Source organism: Schistocerca americana, chromosome 1 (genome assembly GCF_021461395.2).
Source record: "Schistocerca americana isolate TAMUIC-IGC-003095 chromosome 1, iqSchAmer2.1, whole genome shotgun sequence".
Taxonomy (NCBI): Eukaryota; Metazoa; Arthropoda; class Insecta; order Orthoptera; family Acrididae; genus Schistocerca; species Schistocerca americana.
The window spans coordinates 246,976,629-246,998,936 of NC_060119.1; positions in this window are offsets into that span (position 1 = coordinate 246,976,629).

Genomic DNA, 22,308 nt, shown 5'->3' on the forward strand with positions numbered 1-22,308 from the left:
ACCACCAACAGCAGCAACAACAACAAGAACAACAACTGGTGCAGAAATCCACTACTGTTCGATTTTGTAACTGAACGATTTAGACGCCTCAAGAGCGTTACGAAGATCCTCAACAAACTCCGGTGACAGACTACATAGGAGAAATGACATTATAGTGACATTTTGAAATACCGAGTCTGTTTCTGGCAAACGTCGGTTAAAATAATACTACCTCCCACAAACGTCTCGCGGAGTGGCCACAAGGAGAAGATCAGGGAAATCTGAGCCAGTACGACGGTTTATTGACGATCTTTCTTCCACGCGCAATTTCCGCGAGGAGTAAGAGGACGGGGGTAGGGGTGGAGTTGGCTGAGACAGCAGAACCAAAATTATCTTCCACCATTCATCGTTAGTTGACTAACGAAGTATGGTTACAGCTGATGCAAAGATTGTGTATTTTCACAAATTTTCCAACTCTTGCTAGATTACAACCGCTTTAACGTTAATTTTCCATCTGCGCTTGATAGAACTGCGTGATAATATTACACTTTTACTCATATACAATTAGGTGCGTTAATTACAAAAGGAAACATAAAGTTTTTGTATGGAGACATGTGACGAATTTACAGTTTCAATCTACTATTTATAGCTAAAGCTAAATTCAACACGGGGAAAAAGGAAATACTAAGTTGGAATGCGGTGTCATATGTCTGTTAATTTGCTGTATTTCCAGTAGGGTGATTTTTCGGCTTCTTTTACAGAATGGAAAACTTCACCGTTTTGCACTGTGTCAGTGATTTTCCGTTAAAAGATAATGGGCAAAGTTTCAGTCTTTCGTTCTTTATTTCCAGCTTCTCTCATGTTCAGATAACATAACTGTCACAGCTCTACCCGACACCCAATATATAAATTTCCACAGCACATGTATACGATTTCATACAAATCAGTCTGTGAGGAGGGTTACAGTTTGTCTTAACTACCGAATAAAAATTTTGATATTCTGTTGGCATTATAAAATGAAGGCCAGTAATTGCGAGCCTTTAACTTTTTTGCGAAGTAGTCTGAATGCACCACTTTTTGTAACTACTGACTGGATTGTGTTTACCAGCGGCAGAGTTATAGCCATTATGGAAAGCGATATGTTTGATGGTCCCTAGTTCTGTTTTAGAGGTAGGTTGAGACAGTGAAACAAATATGAGATGATTCACCACCAATGGAAAGCTGCTCGTTGGTGGCTGTGTTGGTGCTGGGAGATAGCAGAGATTACCCTATCTATAGCTTTTTTTTGTCACTGCTAATTAAGTGTCCCATTGTACCAATATCTACGAGGGTTGTCCACAAAGTAAGCAACCGCATTTTTTTCTTCGATAATTCTTTATTGAACGTAATGAGAATTACACACACAAAAGAATGGCGCTTTATCTTAACACCCTATTTTTCCACATAACCTCCATCCCGATTTATGGTCTTCATCCAGCGCGAAGGAAGGGCGTGTATGTCCTGTCAGTACACACACTTTTGAATATCCAAGAGTGCGGATAATTGCCTCCACACTTCCTTTGCTGATTGACAGATTCAGCGCCAACTGGCAAGTCGTAACGCATGTGTCCTCGAGAATGACATCAACAACTCGCTGGAACACGGCAGGTGTGACAGCCGTGGATGGTCTCCCCGACCGCTGCAAATCGTGGATCTCCGCCCAACCGCATTTTGATGACCTCACCCTCCTTGTCCAGCGACTAACTGTACTTCTGTCGACAGTAGATGCTCCGTAGACATTGCACAGGCGTTTGTGAAATTTCCCCACAGTTTCTTTCTTGCTTGTAACATGCATCACCTACAGACGCCATTTTGAAACTGTCCTGCAGCTACAATCTCCGTAGGAAGTGACGGGACTTGGCGCGCTCACTGAACAGACTTCAAATAATACGCACGTAACGTTTCACATTCGTACCATTGTTTTCGGCTGAGAAAAAAAAGTGATGCATTACTTTCTGGGCAATCCTCGTATATCGAGTAGAGCCAGCAGCTCAATTGTGAACTGAATTTTATGTTGTAAATTTATATCTTGGACGAGGGGAGTTCAACAAATGATGAACACATTATTTTTACTGAAAATATGTTGGTTTTATTCAGAGTCCCAATCTACCGTGTTATTGCCAAATCTTTTAGCTGCAAAACCCCGTTTGTCGACATAATTTCACCGGCCTTGCGCCACCTTATATTGGAAGGGCAAGTGTGCTCGCATGGTGCCACTCTGTTGCATCAACTACCGCCTCATCATCCACGTATTGCTTCCCACGGAGTGCATCGTTCAGCGGGCCCAACAAATGGAAGTCGGAAGGTGCGAGATTGGGGCTGTAGAGTGGATTAGGGAGAAAAATCCAGTGAAGTCTTGCGAGCTCCTCTTGAGAACGCGGACTTGTGTAAGGCCTTGTCTGTCGTGTATAACTAGAAGTTAGTTTGCATTTTTGGTCTTTCGTTGCACCTTGCGGTTTTATGTTAGGCGGCGAGGAACCAACCTTTGAGTATCGCAATTGCTGGACGAGTGTGTCAGCATTACCAACGGATACCTGTACTTGTGCAGTGTGGTGTTTGATTGCGATCCGTCAGCCACGTGTGTAAGTAGGCTGTTTATGTTTTCTTATTGGCAACGTTACGTAGCGCTCTGTATGAAAATCACTGGCTGTGCTGTGTGCAGTCTGTGGCTAGTTTGCATTGTTGTCTGCCATTGTAGTGTTGGGCAGTTGGATGTTAACAGCGCGTGGCGTGGCGCAGTTGGAGGTGAGCCGCCAGCAGTGGTGGATGTAGGGAGAGAAATGGCGGAGTTTTGAAATTTGTAAGTCTGGATGTCATGAACTGCTATATATATTATGACTTTTGATGACTATTAAGGTAAATACATTGTTTGTTCTCTATTAAAATCTTTCATTTGTTAACTATGCCTATCAGTAGTTAGTGCCTTCCGTAGTTTGAATCTTTTATTTAGCTGGCAGTAGTGGCGCTCGCTGTATTGCAGTAGTTCGAGTAACGAAGATTTTTGTGAGGTAAGTGATTTGTGAAAGGTATGGTTAATGTTAGTCAGGGCCACTCTTTTGTAGGGATTATTGAAAGTCAGATTGCGTTGCGCTAAAAATATTGTGTGTCAGTTTAAGGACAGTCATGTATAATTGGTCAAAGGGGACGTTTCACGTGAAATGAGAGTGTCCGCACGGTCTAACATTGCTGGAGTCACAGCTGTGTGCGGGACTTTTTTTTTTTTTTACTTTATTGTTATTTGAAAACCTGTACAACCGGCAGGCTGTCAGCAGCATTCTACGCTGCTCTTCAGCCATAGAATACACAATGAGAAAAAAACAGTAAGAATACACATAAGTTACAGAATGGTGGGCAATAAAACAGTAGACACACAAAGAAAAACACGGAGCCGTTCACACTCGACGATAATCCACACTGCAAACTGTTGATACGCCGCACAAACACTGAAGATGGCGATGGCACATGTGAACGATGGAGTGCGACGGTGAACACTGAACACTAAACACGACGGCACACATGAGACACTGATGGCGATGATCTCCGGCGCGCGAAAGTCCACGTAGCATGTGCGAGTCCGGGGACCTGCCAAGAGAGGAGGAAGGGAGGGGGGTGGGAGAGGGAGAGGGGAGAGCAGAGATGCCATGGGCAGAGGAGATAGGGGGAAAGGAGGAAGGGGGAGAGGAAGCCCGTGGGAATAGGGAAGCAGGAAGAGGGATGGGAGCAAAAGGAGAGAGAAAGGAGGGAGGGTGCCTAAATCAAAGGACACTGGAAGGGGGGGGGGCAGGATCAAAGTTGATAGGAAGGGTAGATGGAGGGGAGGAGGACATCATCAGGGAGGGGGAGCTGGCAGAAGCCACCTTGGGAGAGGGTAAGGAGTGTGGAGAGATGGAGAACGAGTGGGACATGGGAATACAGGCATGGCAGCGGGCGTGGGTGGGAGAGGATGGGCGAGACAAGCGGGTGAGGAGGATCGAGTTTGCGGGAGGTGTACAGAATCTGTATCCTCTCAAGGAAAAGGAGGAGGTGGGGGAACGGAATGAGATCGTACAGGATCCGCATGGGGGAGGGGAGACAGATGCGATAGGTGAGGCGGAGAACATGGAGTTCAAGAATTTGAAGGGATTTATAAAAGGTAGGGGGGGGGGGCGGAGATCCAGGCCGGATTGGCGTAACAAAGGATAGGGCGGATGAGGGATTTATAGGTGTGGAGGATGGTGGAGGGGCCCAGACCCCACGTACGGCCAGAAAGGAGCTTGAGGAGACGGAGTCGGGAGCGTGCCTTGGCTTGGATTGTCCGGAAATGGGGAGTCCAGGAGAGGCGACGGACGAGGATGACGCCAAGGTACTTAAGGGTTGGAGTGAGGGCGATAGGACGACCATAGATGTTGACATAGAAATCTAGGAGGCGGAAGGAAGGGGTGGTTTTGCCTACAATGATCGCCTGGGTTTTGGAGGGATTGACCTTGAGCAACCACTGGTTGCACCAAGCGGTGAACTGGTCAAGATGGGATTGGAGAAGGTGTTGGGAGCGCTGCAGGGTGGGGGCAAGGGCAAGGAAGGCGGTGTCATCGGCAAACTGGAGAAGGTGGACAGGGGGTGACGGCGGCGGCATGTCCGCCATGTACAAAAGGTACAGAAGGGGGGAGAGGACGGAGCCTTGGGGCATACTGGCGGAGGGGAGAAAGGTGTAGGAATCTGTGTTATGGATGGTGACGTAGGAAGGACGGTGGGAGAGAAAGGAACCGATCAGATGGACGTAGTTAATGGGAAGGGGGAAGGTTTGGAGCTTGAAGAGGACACCAGAACACCATACGTGGTCATAAGCACGTTCGACGTCCAGGGAGAGGAAGATTGCGGAGCGACGGGAATTAAGCTGGTCGGAAAGGAGATGAGTGAGGTAAAGGAGAAGGTCGTCGGAAGAGAAGGACGGCCGAAAGCCACACTGGAAGGCTGACCAGAACTTGGACGAGTTGATAGGTAGGGTAGCATTTAAACGGGTGCATGTCTGTCGCCAGTCCCGGCATTTCTTAGCCTCGAGCAAATTACGAATGTGTCGCTGGAGTTACCGGTGGCGTCGTAGTGTGTCCGGGTCACGCGTGTGGAGGAAGGCACGGTAGAGACGGCGGGATTCACGGAGGAGGAGGATGGCCTGTGGGGGTAAGGTAGGACGGTGGGGGTGGATGGCGACAGTAGGGATAATGGGCCTCCACGGCCTCAGACAAGGTCTGCTGGAGAAAGGAGGTGGCATGGGTTACATTGTCAGGGTGGTTGTAGGTGAAGGGGTGGCTGTCGACCTGGGTGGAGAGGGTATCCCGGTAGGCATTCCAGTTGCCACAGGAATAGTCATGGACGTACTTAGGGGGAGGGTCATTACGAGGGTCGGGGCGGGGGTGACGACCGTCTGAAATGGTGAGGAGGACAGGGAGATGGTCGCTACCAATAAGCTCCAGGACATCCACCGTTATGTGGCCAAGGAGGTTGGGGGAGGATAGGATAACATCGGGAGTGTAGTTTGATTCGGGACGGGTGTGCTGGGGGATGGGGATGAGGTCGCCTTAGAGGAACCGATGCCACCGCCGTAACTGGGCGGCGGAACAACTATGGATGTTGAGGTCGGCGGCGATCACGTAGGAGGAGAAGGTACAGTCAATGTGGGAGAGGAAGTCGAAGGGAATAGGGGCGTTAGGGCGGACATAGATGGTGGCGCAGGTAACGGTAAGGCCGGGGAAGAAGAGACTAAGGATCAGGTGTTTGGTGGGGTCAGGACGGAGAGGTTGGAGCCGAACGGGGATCTGGCGGTGGTGACCAATGGCAACTCCGCCACGCGCAATCGGGAGGGGATTATCGGAGCGGTGGAGGAGATAGGGCGAAGTGTGGACGGTGTGGTGGGGTTGGAGGAAGGTTTCATTGAGGAGGAAGGCATCCACGCGGTGGGTGGCAAGGGTGTGCAGGAAGAGGTTCTTGTTGGCGGGAAGGGAGCGGATATTGTTGAAAAGGATACGGTGCTGTCGCGCCATGACAGGGATTTAGACCTGTGTGCGGGCAGCTGACACGCGATATATCGGACAGGTATGCACGATCCTGTTGCGATGATGACAGACGTTCCGCCGAACGACCCGCCGTGCTTTTCTTCACTGCCAGGTCTCCATAGACATTTTGCAACCGCATATGAATAAGTGCGATGCTCTGGTTCTTCGGCAAAAGATACTCAGTGACACCTTTCGCCATGGGACTCACCTCCTTTACAGACGCCATTTTGAAGGCTACGTATAGCACCGCCACCTATCGGAACTTCATGAAACTAGAAAAAGCTGAAGCGAGACTATTCCACAATGTCCCACATCAAATTCCGCATTTTTTCAACCGAAATCGCTCGAGAAAAAAATTGTTGCATTACTTACTGAATGCCCCTGGAAGTAATGTTTCTAACTGCCTAGTTGTACCAGTCAGTAAACACATCACATGTCTGGACCAGCACTTAGTTTTGAAATTCAGTGGCTCTTTATGTAAGAAAATTTGAGATAGTAGTGGACTAAGAGAGAACCTTATAGCTAAGCCACCGAACTGACTTCAATGAATGTTTTCAAACTAAAAATAACTCTTACACACATATGAGTAGCAACGATTATGTTTGGTAATGCTACAGGATTTGTTTTGGATGTGTGAAAAATGTCTGTTGATGTGTTTATACGATAATCACTAGAGAAATTTGTAAATGAGCTAGTGACGTGCAACAGCGTTGGAATAGAACTGGTTCAAATGGCTCTGAGCACTATGGGACTCAACTACTGAGGTCATCAGTCTCCTAGAACTTAGAACTACTTAAACCTAACTAACCTAAGGACATCACACACATCCACGCTCGAGGCAGGATTCGAACCTGCGACAGGAGCGGTTGCGCAGTTCCAAACTTTAACGCCTAGAACCGCGTGGCCACCCCGGTCAGCTTAGAACTGGTACAATGGAACTGTTCGTACCACACTTATCTCGAAAATTGATTTTATTCTTATTGGTGTAATTTAGCTTATTTGCTAACAAGGGGCAGAAAAGGATTCCACTGCTGGCCGTACTGGAATGCCATCTCTATATCTCCTATAATCAAGAAGCCGTAGGACACACATAAAGAAGAAGCTTATGGCTGTTGGTTTCAGATACAGAAGGAGGTGACAAAAGCAATGGGCTGCCTCCGTATATCGTGTTGGACCTCCTTTTGCCAGCCATAGTGCACAACTCGACCTGGCATGGACTCCACAAGTCTTTGGAAGCCCCCTGCACTAACATTGAGCCACGCTGCCTCTACAGCCATTCATAATTGCGAAAGCGTTGCCGTTGTAAGATTTTATGCACGAAATGACCTTTCGATTATATCCCAATAAATATTCGATGGAGTTCACGTCGGGTCAGCTGGGTAACCAGATCAATCGTTCCAGTTGTGCAACATGCTCTTCAAACAAAGCGTCAACAATTGTGGCCTAGTGACATTGCGCATTGTCATCCATAAAAATTAAGTCCATGAGTGGGTGCAAATGATATTCAAGTAGCAGAACATAACCGTTTTCAGTCCATTCCATGTAACCACAGCCCACACCATTATGGTGCCACAACCTGCATTGTTGACAGCTTGAGTCTGTGGCTTAGAGGGGCCTGCGCGACACTCGAACCCTACCATCAGCTCTTACCACCTGAAGTCGGTACTCGCCTGACCAGGACTCGGCTTACCAATCGTCTAGGCTCCAACCGAAATGGTCACGAGCCCAGGAGAGGCGCTGCAGGCGATGTCGTGATGCCAGCAAAGACACTTGCATCGCTTGTCTGGTGTCATAGGCCACTAACACCAAATTTCGTTGAGCTGTCCTAATGGAAACGTTTGTCGTATGTCCCACATTTCACGCAGTGCTGCTCATCTGTTAGTGCTGACAACTCCACGCAAAACGCCATTGCTCTCGGTCGTTAAGTGAAGACCGTCGTCCACTGTGTTGTCCGTGTTGAGAGGTAATCCCTTAAATTTGGTATCCCTTGCACGCTCTTGACACTGTGGATCATGGAATATTGAATTCTTTAACGGTTGCCGGAATGGAATATAACGTCCGTGTAGCTCCAACTACCACTCTGCGTCCAAAGTCTGTCAATTCCCATCTTGCAGCCATAATCACGTCTTACACCTTTTCACATGAATCACCTGGTTACAAATGACAGCTCCGCTAATGCACTGCCCTCTTATCCCCTGTGTACGTGATACTATGCCATCTGTATATGTGCATATCGCTATCCCATTAATTTGTCTCCTCGGCGTGGTAAAAATGTATTACTAATGCTGCGATTGGTCGGTGTTAATGAGTGTTCAACATGAATTGCGTGCAAGTAATAAAACCTCAGATAATTTAAATACAGTTTGTCACAGGTAAATTTCACCTAAGAGAATTATCCACATTCTCGATCCAAGTCGTCTTTTTTATTTAAAGGAGTATATCACTTAATGATGTGTAAAATAGTTTACTTGTCAGGAACACTGTACTAAGCACTCAGCTACTGTAGTCAGAAATTTGCAGCTGGCGAACAGAGAGCGGCAAGCGCCGCGTTTCCAAGCAGTTACATTACGAGGATTCTCTCGCAGTTGAAAACGCACAAAGTGCGAAGTGGCCGAGCGGTTCTAGGCGCTACAGTCTGAAGCCGCACGACCGCTACCGTCGCAGGCTCTAATCCTGCCTCGGGCATGGATGTGTGTGATGTCCTTAGGTTAGTTAGGTTTAAGTACTTCTGAGTTCTAGGGGACTGATGACCTCAGCAGTTAAGTCCCATAGTGCTTAGAGCCATTTGAACCATCCTAGATCTTGGAGCTTTCTTACTTTGCTTGAATATGTATGCCCAAGTGAAGGTATCCCAAGGTTCCAATTCAAGTTGACGCGATGGCCACGATTCCTGCTGAACCTCTCCGTATCCATTCGTTTGGCGACTCTTCAGTTTAAGTGCTATGAGAGCAAAATGAGGTGGCGTTCCAGCCTGTCGGAACATAAGTGTCAGTAATGGCCGCGTACTGTAACTTTGGTTCCAAGAATTGCTGGAACATATTAAAGTAAAAGTTTCCCGTAATTGCCTCTTCTATAAAAATGAGCGGTCTGATAATTGTATTCATTGTGAATCCAGGCCACATACACGCTTTTGATGTGTATTTCACATTCAGTAGTGGCGGGAGGTGGTAGAATATGCGACAGTTGTGTTTGCTAACATTTCTGCAGATGTGGAGTAGCCAGTAAACAAAATGTGACTCATGGGGTGCGCGTTGTGTACAGCTTCTATCAATTCGTTACACACAGCTTAGCGAGCTGCGTAATCTTCGTGGCCTAATTCATGAACCACCTGAATGTGCTTTATTGTTTAAGATAAAATTCCCAGAATCGTTGATTTTGATTAATCGACGAATTGATGAATGTTGACTTCTTTCGACTGCTTCTCCGATTCGACGAAAGTCTCTTGCAGTACAAGAGATCACCCGTGAATGTGTTCACATATTTACAGTTCTTTGGAATTAATTGACGAGTTACCGGATATTTTCTGTTGATGATGCTGGCTTGTCAAATTTCCTAATCTACCTCTAAATAAGATAAATCACGCAATGGAACACTAACAACAACCGCACATGCTTATCGTAAATGGTTGAGCTGTCCGCAGCTATCTTGTACCAAGTCATTTATGCCGCTATTTTGCTGCACCTTCTACTTCCTTGCTGTTCGATTGTTCTCTCAAAACTTCGTGTCAGTGGGTTGTTCGTTAAGTCAGCAGGAGGCAATTTGGGCGTGTTCGCGTTGCCGTTGGAGATACTTGGACTGCAGCGTCTGGGTTGTGTGTCGGCTTCCCGCCAGGTGCCGTTTAAAGTGAAGGGAAGTCAAGGCGCCGCGCGGTATTTTTGTGGCGCGGAACTTTGTGGAGTCCACAATGAGTTGGTGTCACAGTGGCGTACTATTACGGGAGTCTTGTCAATTCTTTTCCACTCTGTTAGCCTGTGGCCACAATGTTACTTCTAGTTGGTCTTGATAACTAAGCTATGGTGCGATAACTCTGTTCTTCCGGGTTCTCCAGAAACCGGTGAGAATTACTGGCTTATTATTCGGTTCTAGTACCCTGCTTACAACTGAACTGCGAGAAGTGTGTTTACTCTCCTGTCAAGTTTTGAACAGCGTCGTGACCTCAAGTTGGTCGCATTTTGTTAAGTTTTTAATCAGTAGCTACTGTGTGTAACACATTCGGCTTTCCCTTATGTTTCATGTATGTAGGTTGCTTTTGGTAACAAATTTATGTTTCAGGTACTTCTGTCCAAATGTTCTGCTCTGTTTAATGAATTGTAAAGGCCTCACTGATGACTGGTGTTTCAAAAAACGCAGCGAGCAGCCGTTTGGCAGAGAGACTTGTCCCTGTGTACTATTATATGGAGCCAGGCTGTTAAGCTAAGTAATCTGGTTTTTTAATTTGTCATACTGTTGTAAGTTAGCCATTAATAATTACTAGTTCTTGTAATTATTAGTTGTGTATACTGCGGGAACGGTTAGTTAGAGAAATTTGTTATTTAATTAAAAACTGTCATTACTGCTTTTTTAACTGTTCAAAATGGATCAAATGGCTCTGGGCACTAAGAGACTTAACATCTGAGGTCATAAGTCCCCTAGAACTTAGAACTAACTAACCTAAAGGCAGCACACACATCCAAGCCCGAGGCAGGATTCGAACCTGCGACCGTAGCGGTCGCGCGGTTCCGGACTGTAACGCCTAGAACCGCTCGGCCGGCAGTATTGTAATAGAATTACGTCGAAAGCATAGTTACGTTGCTCAATTCAGGGTTTAACTGGTATATCAATTGGATCTGTAATTCTGTAGTTGCTATCTAAAGGCTTTAAAACTCATTTCTGAGCTGTAGTCAGTGGGTAAATTTTGTGGTTACAACTTGTTTCATGTGGAGCGCCATCAGATTTTTAAACTGTTCTTTCTTGTTGCATGATGTCATCAGAAATTCTAATGTGAATGACAGAGTAAGTGTTATGTGGTGTACTGAGATATTACACAACAAGAGTTTGCGACAGTTGGTACCAGAATTACTTTGAACGTCCGTCCGCAGCAGGCACGAAGCTGCGCGCAGACTTATCACGCTGCCTGCGAGAATCACGCCCCTGGAGTGGCAGCGCTACCGGTAAGCGTCCACGAGCAGAAGTTGTGGGCTGCGAGCTGTAAGCCAGTCCGAGTCTTGCTAGGGAGCTCCTACAGGACATTAGCGGTGCCTTCAGGTCTTCTAGTCGTCGTCGAGTGAGAAAGCAAGAGTGGCCGATAGTGGTCAGTCTTCAGTAGAAACAGAACATTTTTTTCGTTTTTTGTTATGGTTTTAGGGCGCAAAACTGCTACGGTCATTAGCGCCGAAACAGAACAGTGAATAGAATTATCGTGTATGGACAAAGAACGCCTACTTGGAGGTTTAACTGAGTACTGTTACTGTGGAACTGTTCTTCGAGAGCTAAATCAAGACAGAAGACTAGTTTTCTTCCGACTTTAGTTTAGAGAACGTTGGTCGTATATTGAAGCGCAGCACCTGCAGCCCACTCTTCTATAACCCGAGGACCAAATTTAACATACGTTTCTTGTAAACATGGGAAAACCTTAGGCAACACTTTTCCACAGGCTGTGATGGCATATTACGCCGTGTACGAAAGTGTTAATTTTTTTTTTTTTTTTTACTATCAACTGCGACAAGGGTACATTTTTTTCTCCTTTATGCAATAACGTGCTTCGAATGTTCACCCGACATTCTTATGCTATTGGATCGGTGTTGAATACGTAATCATGATTAAAACCGGTAATACGTGATGCCAAAGATAATGATGCAGCAAATGTAAAATTCTTGTTGGCCGTATATTGAAGCGCAGCATCTGCAGCCCACTCCTGCAGTATTTTCGTTGTTACATTCTCGTACGGCAACGATATTCGACAGATCGGTCGTACGTCCACTTACTTATCGCCTGGTATTGGTCGTATCTTGTCATTCTTTTAGCGATAACGTTTTCCCTCATTTTTAGGTCCTTCTTCCTTTTCAGGGCTGTTGTTGCTCCACTGTTTTGTAGTGTTTGTAGGTTCCAGTTTGGATGAGACCTGGCTAGCGCTACCGCCTTTACTTTTATTTCAAGAGATATAGGGCCGTAAATCAATCGTTTAGTAAGCGGTTCGTAATACTCATCGGGATCAGATGAAGCACAGGTTGCCTACGACGTGGACATTTCCAAACTGTTATGACCATTTCACGATTCACTAGCCGTAATATATTCCACTGAATCACCTTCCGCTTCACCTTCATGGTATAGTTCTTCAGCACCAACAAGTCATTTCATTCGTCAGCTCCAAAAATCGCTCGACGATAGCCGCTCCTATCAATCTGGAACTGCCTGTTCCGGTAATGCACTGATAACACGTCCGTCTTGCAACATTTTCACAAACCAAAACACAGCGTCGGTAACTTCCCGCTTGCCGTCTTCTGTGACAGGCTCCCAACCATTATTTCAGCGCTGGTCGAAGGGTGTAAATCCTCCATTATTCAGATTATGCAACTGAAAGACATGACACAACAAACAATAGCTAGTTAGTTAAACAGAAAAGCTAATTACTACAAACTACATACAGTACGAGTCATACGTTACTTAAGGAAGATCACTGTATTTTTTCACAAAACATATTTTATTCGGCGGATTAACCATGAAAAATCATTACATGTAACCTAGAGTTTCGCGGCAGGCTAATGACGGAAGACAGCTCTTTCCGATTGACTTATATAAGGTACGTGCTGGACACCCTCAGTCTTCGAGGTTCACAACTATGAGATGACGAACAGGCAACCGGCACAACATAACTCTCCCCGCGTGTATTCTGTCCCGTGCCTCGCTGTAAACAAGCGTCGCGCGGTTGGCTATCTATGACCCAAGTGAGGAATTCGCAGCACTCTTACTTGGAGTTTTTTTCGTGTGACAAGGCTTAAAAGTTCGCCCACTGCTTAAATACTGGTCACCGGTGTGGGATCTGTACCAGCTAGGGTTGACAGAAGAGATAGAGAAAATCCAACCGAGAGCAGCGCGCTTCGTTACAGGATCATTTAGTAATCGTGAAAGCTTTACGGAGATGATAGATAGACTCCAGTGGAAGACTCTGCAAGAGAGACGCTCAGTTGCTCGGTACGGGCTTTTGTTGAAGATTCGAGAACATACCTTCACCGAAGAGTCAAGCAGTATATTGCTCCCTCCTATGTATATCTCGCGAAGAGACCATGAGGATAAAATCAGAGAGATTAGAGCCCACACAGAAGCATACCGACAATCCTTCTTTCCACGAACAATACGAGACTGGAATAGAAGGGAGAAACGATAGAGGTACTCAAGGTACCCTCCGCCACACACCGTCGGGTGGCTTGCGGAGTACGGATGTAGGTGTAGATGTAGAAGTATGATTCTTTACTAATTCACGTCTTTCGGGAAATTAGTTTGCCTACCTTATTACTATTATTATACAGCGTTGAGTTGCGTACCTTTTTTTTTTTTTTTTACGTTGGTCGAAGCGGACGTCACATGTCATCCATTGAAGTTCGTTGTTGTTCTTTTCACTCAGTTTTTTATTACAGAGACACGCCACGTCTCTGACCGAACACGCTCAGCTACTGTGCCGGTTTTTTTTTTCTTCGACATAGTTCGTTGCGTTTGGTCTGGGCGGACGTCACAAGACATCCGTTCAAGTTGATCGTTGATTCTTTGACTCAGTTTTTTTTTTTTTTTTTTACTACAGAGAGCACACAGCCCTCTGACCGAACACGCTGGGCTACCGTGCCGGCGTTATTGGCGCGCTCGGCGAAATAGCGATTACTATGTGGGTACATAAGCGGTAGTCGTAAAAGTTTCTTTCCTCGATTTCTGGAAAAGTACGCGTTTGCGGACCCCGTACCTGATGATGAAAGATGCTCTAGTTACAACTATCTATCGATCCCGCCAATTTTGAGTAGATTGCTCATCAGAGCCTTCAGGGTTGATTTTCAGAAAAACGTGAGGGTGTTGAGCCAAAATATCTGAGTCCTTCGTTTTAGGTTGTGATGTGTCGACAGAAGTGCCGACACAGTGTGATTTGAGGGGACCGCAATGCACGCTATAAACACACGAAGGATGGCGTGAGATCTGAAACAGGATACGTAATGAATGCTATAAAGAAAAGCACGTAGCTTTTGGAATACTTAACCTTAATCCATCCTTGTTGTATATATCGTTTTTGATGAGACATGCTTTATACGATAAGTATCAATTGCTATGTAAGGCTAATGACGCCTTGCTAGGTCGTAGCCATGAACTTGGCTGAAGGCTATTCTAACTATCTGCTCGGCAAAGGAGCGAGGCTTCGTCAGTGTAGTCGCTAGCAAAGTCGTCCGTACAACTGGGGCGAGTGCTAGTCCGTCTCTCGAGACCTGCCGTGTGGTGGCGCTCGGTCTGCGATCACTAACAGTGGCGACACGCGGGTCCGACATGTACTAATGGACCGCGGCCGATTTAAAACTACCACCTAGCAAGTGTGGTGTCTGGCGGTGACACCACAGGTTGTACACAAGCGACCTGCCAAATTTGCGCCGAATAGGTTGGCCGTGTCTGAGGCCTTCCCCTTGTCAGAGAGTGCGGCTACCCCACGCGGCTGCGATGGCTTATCTCGCGCTTACATTAACCAGTGATCTTGCAAAATTAATTACGTATGTAAGTTTCGTAGACAAGTATAGTCTCAAAATTTCGTTACTGTACGTTAATTGTCGATTGTTCTTGCGATTTTTTTCCGTCAATGTATGTGCTTTAGCTGATATGTATGTGTGTGTGTGTATGTGTGTGTGTGTGTGTGTGTGTGTGTGTGTCAGAGAGAGAGAAAGAGGGAGAGAGAGAAAGAGTGAGAGAGAGAAAGAGAGAGAGAGAGAGACACTAACCATTAGTCAACGATGGCAGGCGTAAATTGGCGAGCGGCGCGGACGTCTCGGGTATCGACAGCGACGCGTGCATGTCGGCATTCCCGTCAGCGCGTCGGGCAGCCCCACCGCCCATCGACACCCCTGTGACAATGGACAACGCTCCGCCGCCTGATGGAACGGTCTGTCTGCGCATCGCCCCGACCACTGCTCCGCTATAGCGCCGTAACCTGACACCCCCGCCGCGTGCCGCTTTTCAATAGCTTTACGGCCACAGCGCGAGGCGGCAAGTTTCGCGCTCTGCTGTCGTCTCTTGCAGTGTATCTCACTCACTTAACAGCCGGCACCCGTCTCTCCTCGCACAACTAGGACAACCGGCTGTGACGCTACCTTGCAAGACAGTCTCTGTGCACGAAGACGTCACCTTATTTGTTTCTACTGCCATAACTGAAACTCCAGGGTGAAGAGTATTTAAACCGACAAACTCTGGGAGGTTGTAGGGGACATCAAAACAAATATTTCTTCCTAATGTCATTTTTTCCTATGAGTATTACTTAAACCGGGGAAGGCCTTATTACGCTCTTCAGTTGTTAGAGGGCGTACTACGCTCTTCAGTTGTAGGCAACTGCTGTCCACCAATGTAGTAGTGCATTGTCTCTGTTTACTAATGGAGCGATACACCTGGAGTGAGTACGCTGATATGGTTGGTGCGTACTACACAGCGCACCACAACGGACGAGCTGCACAGCGGGTTTATCAACAACAATATCCTAATCGCCGTATCCCTCATGGTACGACCTTTGCTGCTGTGTACCAACGTCTGTGTCACACCGGGTCATTTTGCAGATTACCTGGACAGGGACGCCGTCGCACGGTAAGAACGCTGTAATTTGAGGAAGCTGTCTTGCAGCATGTGGAGCGGGATCCTTCAATCAGCACTCGTGCAATTACACATAACATGGGGACGAATCAGACGAATGTAAGCACAGTCCTTCGAGAGCAATTGTTAGGTCCATTTCAGTTACAGCGTGTCCACAACCTGAAACCAGTTGCTTATCCACCCAGAGCACAGTTTTCGCAGTGGTACCTGGAACAGTGTGAAATGCATCCTACATTTCCATCCTCTGTGTTGTTTACCGATGAAGCAACGTTCGGGCCTGATGGAGTCTTCAACATGCACAATTCGCATGTTTGGAGTGAGGATAACCCACATGCCACTGTTACTAGCGCTCATCAAGTGCGGTTCTTCGTTAATGTGTGCGTCGATGTTGTTGGGGGTGCTTAACTGGGCCGTATCTGCTACCTAGGGCATTAAATGGCAGGCACTATTACAATTTTCTCGCCAAAGCATTGCCATAATTACTGGAAGACGTCCCGCTCCCTACAAGACAACGCATGTGGTTCCAACATGACGGGGCGCCGGCACATTTCAGTCGTCGTGTGCGTCGATTCCTCGACCGACGGTTCACAGAAACGTGGATTGGCAGAGGTGGTCCTGTACCATGGCCTGCTCGATCGCCAGATATGTGCCCTCTGGACTTTTTTGTGTGGGGAGAGATACGCAACATTGTTTACGCAACTCCTTTTGCATCAGAAGAGGATCTAGTTGCCCGGATAGTAGCAGCAGCAGGAGCAATTCAGGATACTCCCGCGGTTTTTGCCCGTGTCAGACAGAACATGATCCGACGATGTAACCTTTGTTTACGTGTCAGTGGAGGCATTTTTGAAAATCTACTGCAATTGAAATTGGGTTGTGTTAATGTGTTTTCTCTTGATCATAAAAAAATTAGAAAAGTGTTTGTTGGTTTAATCAATTTGCCGCCGGAGAAATCTTCCTCTCCCGGCTTAAATACTCCACATAGGAAAAAATGGCATTAAGGAAAAATATTTGTTTTGATGTCCTCTACAACCTCCCAGAGTTTGTCGGTTTAAATACGTTTCACCCTCTTAGTCTCGTTCATTTCTTTTGCGACCATAGGCTGGCCGCTTTACAAACTCCTCTAATTAAGCTAATTTAGCTTATTTATGCAAGTTATCTACTCAACAGTCCTGCTTAACAACAATTCAGAAAATCCAAATACACTACTGGCCATTAAAATTGCTACACCACGAAGATGACGTGCTACAGACGCGAAATTTAAGCGACAGGGAGAAGATGCAATGATATGCAAATGATTAGCTTTTCAGAGCATTTACACAAGGCTGGCGCCGGTGGCGACACCTACAACGTGCTGACATGAGGAAAACTTCCAACCGATTGCTCATACACAAACAGCAGTTGACCGGCGTTGCCTGGTGAAACGTTGTTGTGATGCCTCGTGTAAGGAGGAGAAATGCGTACCATCAAGTTGCCGACTTTGATTAAGGTCGGATTATAGCCTATCGCGATTGCGGTTTATCGTATCGCGACATTACTGCTCGCGTTGGTCGAGATCCAACGACTGTTAGCATAATATGGAATCGGTGGGTTCAGGAGGGTAATACGGAACGCCGTGCTGGATCCCAACGGCCTCGTATCACTAGCAATCGAGACGACAGGCATCTTATCCGCATGGCTGTAACGGATCGTGCAGCCACGTTTCGATCCCTGAGTCAACAGATGGGGACGTTTGCAAGACAACAACCATCTGCACGAACAGTTCGACGACGTCTGCAGAAGCATGGACTATCAGCTCGGAGACCATGGCTGCAGTTACCCTTGATGCTGCATCACAGACAGGAGCGCCTGCGATGGTGTACTCAACGACGAACCTGAATGCACGAATGGCAAAACGTCAGTTTTTCGGTTGAATCCAGGTTCTGTTTACAGCATCATGATGGTCGCATCGGTGTTTGGCGACATCGCGGTGAACGCACACTGGAAGCGTGTATTCGTCATCGCCATACCGGCGTATCACACGGCGTGACCGTATGGGGTACCATTGGTTACATGTCTCGGTTACCTCTAGTTCGCATTGGCGGCACTTTGAACAGTGGACGTTACATTTCAAATGTGTTACGACCCGTGGCTCTACCCTTCATTCGATCCCTGCGAAACGCTACATTTCAACAGGCTAATGCATGTTGCAGGTCCTGTACGGGCCTTTCTGGATACAGAAAATGTACGACTGCTGCCCTGGCCAGCAGAATCTCCAGATCTCTCACCAACTGAAAACGTCTGCTCAATGGTGGCTGAGCCGGCCGGGGTGGCCGAGCGGATATAGGTGCTACAGTCTGGAACTGCGCGACCGCTACGGTAGCAGGTTCGAATCCTGCCTCGGATATGGATGTGTGTGATGTCCTTAGGTTGGTTAGGTTTAAGTAGTTCTAAGTTTTAGGTTACTGTTGATCTCAGAATTTAAGCCCCATAGTGCTCAGAGCCATTTGAACCTATGGTGGCCGAGCAACTGGCTCGTCACAATACGCCAGTTACTACTCTTGATGAACTGTGCTATCGTGTTGAAGCTGCATGGGCAGTTGTACCTGTACACGCCATCCAAGCTCTGTTTGATTCAATGCCCAGGCGTATCAAGGTCGTTATTACGGCCAGAGGTGCTTGTTCTAGGTCCTGACTTCTCAGTATCTATGCACCCAAATTGCGTGAAAATGTAATCACATAACGATTTTATCCTCTGTTTAACTGCACCAGCAGTCATAAATACCTGGTGCACTTTGCTCCACCATGAATATTATTTTTAATTATGTGATTTGTCAACATTTTTAGGTAAGCTCTTACTGAGTTGTCGTCGGCGCATCATCTTTACTGATATACCGGTTTTTGCTCCTGTACTCCTGGCGCTCTGGATATTTTATTTAGTAAGCTTCATATGTTGACAAAACAGTGTGGAGCTGTATTTTTGTAATTTGAGAATGTTCTCAGTATGTCGATGGAACTCGTATGGAATTATGTTTACGGACGATCTCACAGTCTCGAGATGACAGCTAGTTACTATTGAAACTGGTCATGAAATAAACTACTTCACATCAAGCGGTCTTGCATTCTAATATTATAAAGTCCTGATAAGACAAGAAGTTCCTTACATAGCTCGCTCAGCAGTAATATTGTTGGCGTGTACCACGATGGACTTTTATAAGTTTTAAGCAAATTTCCTCCATCATTAATCACCTAGTCATTAATCACTTAATTTGTCTATTAATAATCTGAAGTGTCATACGTTGCAGAAAGAATTTTCTAAGCGTAAAGAAGGGATGATTAGAAAAAGTACATGAAGTTTTGGTTGAAAACTTTCAGTTTATGTAAAAATTTCGGACGTTGCTTGAGAAAGTTAGATGCTCCTCGGGAGAAGACAAGGTGCACTGTGGGAGTGAAGCAGCGAACAGCGACCGCCGCCAAAACGAAGCAGGGCAGGGCAGGCATTAAAACTCCGTGGACGCTTCACGCCTCGCCTGGATGGGATGTGAGCCCACAAATTGTTTCGCAAGTTTAATTAACTCAGCCACTTGTTTTGTAGCAGAATTTTGGAGGGAAACACGCCACGCATTCTCGCCGCTTCTGTGCGGGAGGTACTCTTTCAGACGCAAAACCCGAGAACAGCAGATCCGTTGTCTTCCGTACTATGTATCCACTGTTGATGGAATTTGTGTCACTGCTTCTGCAAGACTGATTGTAGTGTAGACCTGCAAATTACCTGTGATTCTTTCGTTATCTGGGTTCGACAGAGGGTGATCCACTTAATGCCCCAGTGAATAAGTATTAAGTAGTGAATTCGCAGGAAGACGTTTGAAAAGACAACAGTTTTAAACAATGTTCAGAACAACTGCAGGGATTTTTAGCTGTATTATCTTCATTTCAGTGTTGTTCCTGTAGTAACTAACATTTTAACTTTCGTTGTGAAGAACGGTTAGAGGATGCTGCTGCTTTTAATGTTAATTAATAATTCGGCTCACGCAAGACATTGTAATTCATGATCGTACTGCTGTAATTTCTTATTCACGTGCAGTCAACGATATTGGTCCATGACTGAAAACTGAACCAGTTTGGCACTGTCTAGAGTGCTATACTCGCATTCGGGAGGACGACGGTTCAATCCCGCGTCCGGCCATCCTGATTTAGGTTTTCTGTGAATTCCCTAAATCGCTCCAGGCAAATGCCGGGATGGTTCCTTTGAAAGTGCACGGCCGACTTCCTTCCCCGTCCTTTCCTAATCCAATGAGACCGACGACCTCGATGTCTGGTCTCCTTCCGCAAACAACCCAACCCCCAACTAGAGTGCTATAGATCGACCGTGTTCATCTCTGCATAGAGTTTCGCCCTACCAAAACTACGGTACGGTGGCTTTGGTACAATACATAAATGGCGTAGTAAACGGTTGGATTACAGGTAGTATTGGTAGCAAAATAAATAAGAGTGAGAGAGAAACTGGGTAGCGGACGACTTCTCTTTCTTTTTTGCTTGTTTGTTTGTTTTGCATATTATCAGAACCACGCATCGTATGGTGTTAGTCCACTATGTATTTTATATCCTTACAAAATATGAGTTGCATTTTATAAGTAAAGAAAACTAGTCGATCGCGAAACTTTTGCGCTTTTATGAAACAAAGGTGATGCAAGTTCAGTTCACATGCACAAAAATTAAACAGCTGAGTAATTATTGTTATTTTGTACTGAGCAGAACGTTTCTCATCAAGATGGAAGGCGAGAGTTTCGTGTTGTTACTGGTAAGTGCGAAAGTTGTTTATGAATAACAGAAACATGTTTTATATAAGCTCGACGAAGTATTGAAACGCTGTTACGGTTCCGTGTCGCCGGCGGCTAGTTTCTCTCGTAACCTCGGCCGGCAGTCGGATGCCAAAGCCCCGGTGAATTAAGACTGATGTTCTGAGTGTAACCGTGTGCTGCGCGGTGGCGTAGTTAAATCACATGTCTGTGAGTTGTGCAGTGATGATTTTCATTTGAGTCGCCACAAGCCTGTCAGCTGTGGTGGTGAAGTTCTGCAGACTACTACTTTTGGGGGTTTAATCTGTTCTGAGTATACTGCAGATTCGCGTATCCGGCATCATTTTATGATGCATGTAACATGAGCACTGAAAGACCTGAGTCGAAACTAGGCCCCGGGAGTAGACAACATTCCATTAGAACTACTGACGGCCTTGGGAGAGCCAGTCCTGACAAAACTCTACCATCTGGTAAGCAAGATGTATGAGACAGGCGAAATACCCTCAGACTTCAAAAAGAATATAATAATTCCAATCGCAAAGAACGCAGGTGTTGAAAGATGTGAAAATTACCGAACTATCAGTTTAATAAGTCACAGCTGCAAAATACTAACGCGAATTCTTTACAGACGAATGGAAAAACTGGTAGAAGCCGACCTCGGGGAAGATCAGTTTGGATTCCGCAGAAATGTTGGAACACGTGAGGCAATACTGATCCTACGCCATATCTTAGAAAATAGATTAAGGAAAGGCAAACCTACATTTCTAGCATTTGTAGACTTAGAGAAAGCTTTTGACAATGTTGACTGGAATACTCTCTTTCAAATTCTAAAGGTGGCAGGTGTAAAATACAGGGAGCGAAAGGCTATTTACAATTTGTACAGAAACCAGATGGCAGTTATAAGAGTCGAGGGACATGAAAGGGAAGCAGTGGTTGGGAAGGGAGTAAGACAGGGTTGTAGCCTCTCCCCGATGTTATTCAATCTGTATATTGAGCAAGCAGTAAAGGAAACAAAAGAAAAATTCGGTGTAGGTATTAAAGTCCATGGAGAAGAAATAAAATCGTTGAGGTTCGCCGATGACATTGTAATTCTGTCAGAGACAGCAAAGGACTTGGAAGAGCTGTTGAACGGAATGGACAGTGTCTTGAAAGGAGGATATAAGATGAACATCAACAAAAGCAAAACGTGGATAATGGAATGTAGTCGAATTAAGTCGAGTGATGCTGAGGGAATTAGATTAGGAAATGAGACACTTAAAGTAGTAAATGAGTTTTGCTATTTGCGGAGCAAAATAACTGATGATGGTCGAAGTAGAGAGGATATAAAACGTAAATTGGCAATGGCAAGGAAAGCGTTTCTGAAGAAGAGAAATTTGTTAACATAGAGCGTAGATTTAAGTGTCAGGAAGTCGTTTCTGAAAGTATTTGTATGGAGTGTAGCCATGTATGGAAGTGAAAGATGGACGATAAATAGTTTGGAAAAGAAGAGAATAGCAGCTTTCGAAATGTGGTGCTACAGAAGAATGCTGAAGATTAGATGGGTAGACCACATAACTAATGAGGAGGTATTGAATAGAATTGGGGAGAAGAGGAGTTTGTGGCACAACTTGACAAGAAGAAGGGACCGGTTGGTAGGACATGTTCTGAGGCATCAAGGGATCACAAATTTAGCATTGGAGAGCAAC